The sequence below is a fragment of the Sinocyclocheilus grahami genome, unplaced genomic scaffold (assembly GCF_001515645.1).
Source record: "Sinocyclocheilus grahami isolate Dianchi unplaced genomic scaffold, SAMN03320097.WGS_v1.1 scaffold339.1, whole genome shotgun sequence".
Taxonomy (NCBI): Eukaryota; Metazoa; Chordata; class Actinopteri; order Cypriniformes; family Cyprinidae; genus Sinocyclocheilus; species Sinocyclocheilus grahami.
The window spans coordinates 153,943-161,896 of NW_015505518.1; positions in this window are offsets into that span (position 1 = coordinate 153,943).

Sequence of the window (7,954 nt, forward strand, 5' to 3'; positions counted from 1 at the left end):
ATTTGGTCTTGGTCTAACAGATCTGCTACGCTGCTGCTGCTGAATTGCAGCTGCTGTTGGTTATTGCTGTAATTGTAGATTATTGCTGCTGCTGCAAGCAAGTACAGGAACTTGCTACTGCCAATGCATTCGGTGATACGTTGCCGTGAGTATTTAAGACATACTGCTGCTGAGAGAAACTCTGAAAGCGCGCTGCAGAAATCTCAAGTGAATGCTAGCCAGCCATATAAATGCAAGGCAGTAAGCTCATTGGCTGCATATGCAGCATGAACCAATCAGCTTGTGCCAAGTCGTTTAACTCTCTGAATGTCATCAGTTACGTTAACAACCCATCAGCCTACGCCATCTCTTTCATGACTAAACTATATATTTCATATAAAATTATATACAAATCTCTGATAATCATCAAAAAAAAAAATCATATTCACACATTCTGATTGATAAATGCCTCTAAAATGTTCCCAGGTGGCTCACAGAAATGTTGTAGCGTCATATTGAAGAAGAGCTCTAAAAAAAATGTCTTCTAGATTAAAACAGACGCATCAAATATTACGTAATTTAAGTGTGCTAACATGTTTATGATTTTACATTGATAGTTAAAATCAATAGACATGAATGATATAGCAAACATATGAGAATCCATCAATGATTCTTTAAACGTGTACAAGTTGTCTACTGAACCCTTCCCATGAGAAGAGTACTGGAGTTGACATGATGTAACATGTTTTTGCCTCATTGTAACATAATGCAGGGATTGACACGTAAAATAATGTTATGTGAACTCCTGAAACAAATGAAGGGAATGCTATTGCCAGAGCTTTGCTATCATTGAACAGTTTTCAAAATTTGAATCTTAGAGCTTTCAAATAATGTATTATCAATATTAACACACAGTGAATGTGAACAATAACTGGCTACCTGGTGATTCACAGAAATGCCAAAAAAAGGTTCAGTGACTTAATACTCCTAGATTATAATAAATTAACAATTCTATTTACATAACACATCTGTAAAATGATATACTGTCTTCTTTGCTGCAAAGTCTGATGGTGGCTGCATTATTTTCCCTCACGTTCATTATTCCTTCCTTTACTTACTAGTGCTTCCGCACTGCTTTTAATTATGCATAAAAACATACAACACTATACACAGGGGCACCATAATTGTGGGTGAAGATTAGGATGACGCTAAGGGCCCTGAATAGATAGAGGGCCCCAGAGAACCCATAACTTTTTCCTGCAGATTCAAAAATTTAGTTATGAGACGTTATGAAGTGTTCTTATATGTGGAGGTTAAAGGGATATTGTAGGTCAGCCAAAAAAGACAATGTTGTCATTATTTGCTAGCCCAACTATGCCGTTCCAAACCTGAATAAATGTCTTTTTTCTGTAGAACATATGTCAATGGAAGTCAAGGTAACTGAAACACAACATGTTAGATTTACCGTAATTACAAGTTTCCAGCTTGTAAATATAGTTTGCATTATTTTCAAACTCATAATTAAAAGCTGGAAACCAAGAATTTTAAGACAGCTCTGACAATTGTGATGCAATGCAAAAAATGGCATCAAGATAAAGGTAGTTTATACAGATTTCTGTTTGAACTGATTGTGCCTGGTTATACCTTCTTTATTCTTTAAAGAACATATATAAAAGTGAATTACAAAATATGAACAGAAGTGATTTTTTTGTGCTGTCATAAACAACAAAGGCACACATTAATCCATTTTGCCGTTATGAACACTGCTACAGAAACAGATAATTTTAATCTGAGGTCATGAACAACTCTGAGTCATTATATAATGGACTGAGCCATCCATGAAAATGCATGAATCATGTAATAACATAGACATGAACCAGGATATCTTTCACTTGGTTAAGGCAGGCACTGAAAGGGACGATATTAGGCTCAGAAAGCATGGCAAGCTGAGACGAATGCAGAGATCCAAAAGAGCACAAAAAGGACACAGAAACACAACACAGGCTAGGTACAGTATATGTTCAATATTCAGATCAGGGGTCAACTAACATTAGATTTCAATGTCTTGCAAAGTTTAGTTCATTTAACTTAAATTGTTTTGTAATATCAATTAATTTGCAGTTATTACACGTAGTATATTTAAGTTTATTGTACCAACTTCCAAGTTAAATCTATATCAGTTGTTTTATTTTTCCAATTTGTTAAACTGGAAAATTAAGAAAAATCAAACAAATAAAGGAACATTCATGCAATTTTCTGTTTTATTTCAATTCAATTCCAAATGTTAATTTGAAAACACAACAAAACATGAATTTTTTTAATCCTGAAAACATTTCCCCATAAAACATGAAAAAAAGTAGTTTAACAAATTAATTTATGATTAAGTCTATCTCAGAATCACAACAAACAGCATCAAAACTATATACCGTAGTTCATTTGCACTCTGAGTTCGCTATATGGGCAGTACTGAATTTTAGGTGCCAGCTCACCTTGTCCGAGGTTGAGCATTACCTGCTGAATAAAATATAAAGTGCTTTTCATACACTTATGGTAGTCCAGGTGCAGGGCATAAATAACTCTGAAAAAAAGGACATTGAAGGCCTGAGATTGGTCAGTTTATCCATTACCAAACTTTCTTCCAAGATGATTCCCACCCTAGATGGGTTTAGATGTGGACTTTCTTGATCAACGCTGGGTATTGTTTGAATTTGATCAATTCCAATTCCGATTCTGCTTATCGATTCCGATTCTTTTCGATTGCGAGTTTCGCTTCCAATGTGATTAAATAATGACATCAAACATTTATCCTGTGTCTCTTTTTTGCAAACTATTTATTGGAGCTGAATACCATGAAAGAGCTGGCCTTTGAAGTCCCATTCGAAGTGATGTCAGGCTTGTCGTTGACAACTTTTCTGTGAAGAACAAACATTAAAGTTACAGACTTTATAAGGGCATCTGACTTTAGGGTTTACATTTATTTGTGCAGCGTGCCAGTCAATAAAGTGATCATCCTCAGAACAGGTCTCAGTTAACCCACATGACATGACACAGCTGATCTGGAGTTTTGGTGTGAAGGTGGCATAAGTGTAAATTTTTGTGCATAAAGTGATTTAAATATATGTACATGCCTGATGTGAACAAGGGTATTGTTCTGTTCTTGTATAACTTCCATGTTTGAACATAGAGACACAGTTTCACAGACAGGGCTTAGCTTAAGCCAGGACTAGGCCTTAGTTAAATTACGATATTTAAATAGCTTTTATAAAAATGCCTTAAGAACCTTACTGGTGTGCATCTTGAGACAAGACAATGCCACTGACATATTTTAAAGTGCCCCTATTGTGGATTTTTGAAAATTACCTTTCATGCAGTGTGTAACACAGCTCTAAGTGAATGAAAACATCCTGCAAAGTTTTAAATCTGAAAGTGCACCGTGTATAAAGTTATTGTCTCTCAAAAGAAGGAGTCGACTCTGAATCATTGAAACGAGTCGTTTTTTAAAGGGGTCATATGATGTTGCTAAAAATAACATTATTTTGTGTATTTGGTGTAATGAAATGTGTTTAAGGTACAAAAAATACATTATTTTCCACATACTGTACATTATTGTTTCTCCTCTATGCCCCGCCTTTCTGAAACGCGTCGATTTTTACAAAGCTCATCGGTCTGAAAAGCGAGGTGTGCTCTGATTGGCCAGCTATCTAGTGTGTTGTGATTGGCCGAATACCTCAAGCGTGTGACGTAAATGGTATGCCCCTACCATACTGTGATGCCCTGTCTGGCCGGAGCGATGAGACAAAAACATTAAAACCCATTATAAACGAGGCATTTGTTGCATCCAGTGGGGACATAATTACGTATTATAATGACTTATAATGTCTTTTTACGTGTTGCGTTGCATCACGCCGCGTAAACATAAAACCATGTCTGCATATGTGATCGAAGAAATGACAAACAACAAGCGCTACTCCACACTGCTCAAAACTCGCATTTGAATCATCAGTGGCAAATTCTTTAAATATAAAAACCTACTTACAGTCTGTGAGTCAGAACAGCCAGCATTGTAGTCTACTCTACCAGGATCAGGAAACAGTCCACACATCTGAATATTGAGGTTGAACTGTTCTGGAACAGTGTTATAAATACAACTTAACCACTGATTTCTAGTCGTGTCCTCTTTTGGAAGGCCAAACAATGTAGTTTAGCTTTCACAACGAAACACAGCGTCGCACATGACGGGCTTGAGTGAGTGGCGGACGGCGGGCTAGAGTGAGCGGAGGTTGGCGGGCTAGAGTGAGCGGCGGCGGGCAGGTTAGAGAACGGCGCTGCCGACGGGCTTGCGGCAACCACATGTGACGACGGCGGGCTGGACTCCGCTTCGTCCACGGTGAAAGCCGATCCGGCGATCCACAGCGCAAAGTTTATGTATTTCCTCAGCGACCAGCACGGATAAGCTCTAGACATGACGAAGTGCATATTGTCCTCTTTTGGAAGGCCAAACAAAGTAGTTTCGCTTTCACAACAAAACACACAGCGCCTTCACGATATGGTGGCAGCAACAATACTACAGCGAGAATAAAAGTTACGCCTTCTTTCTTTGCATGAACATTTGGACTAAGGACTGTAAAAAGATGGACTAATGAAGCAGAGCAGGATTTACAAGCTTGTTTTGACCTCACTGATTGGAGCGTCTTTGAAGCTGCTGCCACCGATCTGGACGAGCTCACAGAGACTGTAACTTCATATATCAGTTTCTGTGAAGATATGTGCATTCCTACCAGGACATTCTTATCATTTAATAACGATAAACCGTGGTTTACTGGAAAACTCAAACAGCTTCGTCACGCCAAAGAGGATGCTTACAGAAGTGGGGATAAAATCTTGTATAACCAGGCCAGGAACAGACTAACAAAGGAGATCAGAGTGGCTAAAAAAATGCAAATCTTCCCACATCGTGACGTAGACATGTGGGGGTGTGTTAGAACGAGCCGTTTTAGGTAGGCGTGGTTGACTCTTAACTTTTATAAACAATATCTCTTTGGATTTGAGACTTTAGTCTTTGCAACTTTACAGATCTTCTTTGTGCACCAAGAGCTTGTAACACTTCAAAGAGAAAGGAAAAATTTAAATCGCATCATATAACCCCTTTAAAACGAATCTCAAGCTGTTTCATTTTGACGTCAACATGAAACATTAGCATATTGCCCGCCCACTTGTTGGTCTTTTCGCGTTTGTCTGAATGAAAATGCAAATTCTTTTTTTCACCACTAGGTGCCGCTTTTGGATCGGTAAAAATAGCTGTTTCCCTGGTAACGCTGTACACAAAGCCGCACTGCGCTCACAAACACTGCTGTATCAGGCATTACAGGCATGATGAAATGTAAATGAGACCAATTGGACCAATCACCGAAGATTAGCGTCACGCAAAGGAGGGGTTTGGAAAAAGGAATCGTTGAGCGAATCGTTTGGAAGTCATTGAGCAAGTAAGGCAAAAATAAATGCATATTATAAGACAATGAAAGTGTTTTTTGACCTTGCATGCATGTCAGCCTGTTGTTGGGGACTCCCAAAACCAAAATGTGAACCTTTCATTACCCATAATAGGGGCACTTTAAGATGTGTCAGTACAAGGTATTTCCAGTTAAGACAACATGAACATGCATTTTAGTCTGATACTTGGCTCAAGGTTTGTCTGTGAAACCGGGGGTTAATGCTTAACCCTCATCCGTCCCTCCCGAACCTATAACAAAAGTGTCCCTTGTGGGTCAAAATGACACGAAGGCCAAAAATGACACTAATTAAATTTTTTGTCCAGAAAGCTTATATTGTTTAGTTTTTTTGGTCATTTTTATTTTATTCACATTAAGTTCTGGATATTTTTATGAAAATTTGCATATTTTTATAAATTTTTTCACACACAAAAAAACAAAAACAAAGAAAGACACAATTTCTGCATATTTATGCTTTAAACATGATGATCCATCAGGACCTAGGTCACTGAATGTCTCTGATACCATCTATGGAGCAGGGGTCTCCAACCTTTATGTGAGTGAGGGCTCCCTGAATATCTTTTAATATCTTGATATCTTGCCATTAATAAACATTAATGATTTCTCACAAGCATTTTAAAAAATTGTATCAATCCAGATATTATTCCAGATAAATTTGTAAAAAATGGCTATCATACAATATTGATATTTATCATGATATTCATTTACTATTAATGGGGAAGGAAATGCGTTCCACATGTTTGTTAGACCTTGAGAATGAAGGTAAACATAACTTTGTTCACAATGAAATTCCACAGAGGAGATACGTTTTAATTTAGGGCCCCATGAAATGCATTTTATTTTTCCCTAAATTCAGTGTTTTCCATTTGATTTTTTATGGATTCTGTGTTTTATGATTCAGTACAAATTTATCATAAAAAATGTTCAGTTATAATTTCAAGTTAAACCAGACATTTATTTTGACGGTTTGTCGTGTAGGTCTGTCAGTTTTAGGGTTAGGGTTAGTTTCAGCATGTATTTGACGGTACTTTTTCTCAAATTAAACCGCATAAAGCTGGTGAAGTGACTCTCAGAGCAGCTCTGAAAATGAAGTGCATATGTTCATGTCCTCATATATTGAGACGCAGATGCTGAAAACACCGTGAGTCATGTGTGTTTGAGTTTGTGTATCAGATGAAACTACTCCACGCATTCACACAGACACACAGAACATGCAGACTTATTAGCAACATGCACTGACTGGTTGCTGTAACATTTATTTCGGTTGTGTGATAGGATGTTAGATTAATCCATATTGAGTAAAAATGTCCAGAGCATATCATCATTATTAACATAAATTTGATCATAATCTCGATATGATATAATTTATCGCCTGACACTAATTTAGGCTATTTATAGAACGTGCATGGCGGGAACTCAGAGACTCCATGCGGCCTACAGGCACCACGTTGGTGACCACTGCTATGAAGATTCTTAAATGAGCCAAACAAGTGAAATCTTTAAAACTACACCAACTTGAAACTTCATTAAGCTTTCAGATATATCTTAAGGCTTTCAGATATATATCAAAACATTTAAGAAAAAAATATATTTTGTAAAAAAAAAAAAAATAATTACATTGATACTGAATTTGAATCCAAACACACGCATATTCAGTTTATATTTATATTATATTTATACAGTTTCATAAATATGTAATAAATATAAAAGATACATTTAAAACTATAAATATTATATAAACTCATTGGTCTCCACCCCATCACTCAAATTTAACTGTGTTAAGTAAAAAAAAATTCAAAATGTCAGTCATTTCCCAGCAGAAACATCATACATGCTATAATGTGTCTCAATGGGAGTGTGTGTGCCATGTGTGTGTGTGCGGGTATGTGAGTTTTTTGTGCATTGGGGACATTCTGCAATCTCAACCCTTTGGGTATGCATCTTTTCTGGATTGTGTCAGATTTTGTATTGTCAAAAAAATCAAATACCGCATTGGCCCGAATATAAGATGACCCTAATTATAAGACGACCCCCCCCTTTTTCCAGATGTTTCTTTTGGAAAAGTCTTTTTAAAAACCAAATCTTGTTTTTTCTCAGTAAAACACATTTTGTCTTCAATTATTTTCATATAGCATATTTTTCCTATTTTAATTTTTGTTTTGAAAGTATGGTAAAAACTGGTAAAATGTACCAACAATCACATTTAAAAAATATACACTTTTTGATATACCATTAAAAAAATAAAAAAACAGGTAGCCCATCTGAATTAGGACATTTAGGCTATCCATCTAATAGTAGCTTACCAAAATCTTATTAAGAATAGAAGTTAAATCTTACTGTAGACTTCAAATCTGGGTACTGTCTTACGTTTTAAAATCACAAAGGGAGTTTGGTCTCATCAGGCTAACGTGACAGTCACGACTCATGCAGCTGTAAGTTTTTCTTTTTCTTTTGTTTTTACTCGC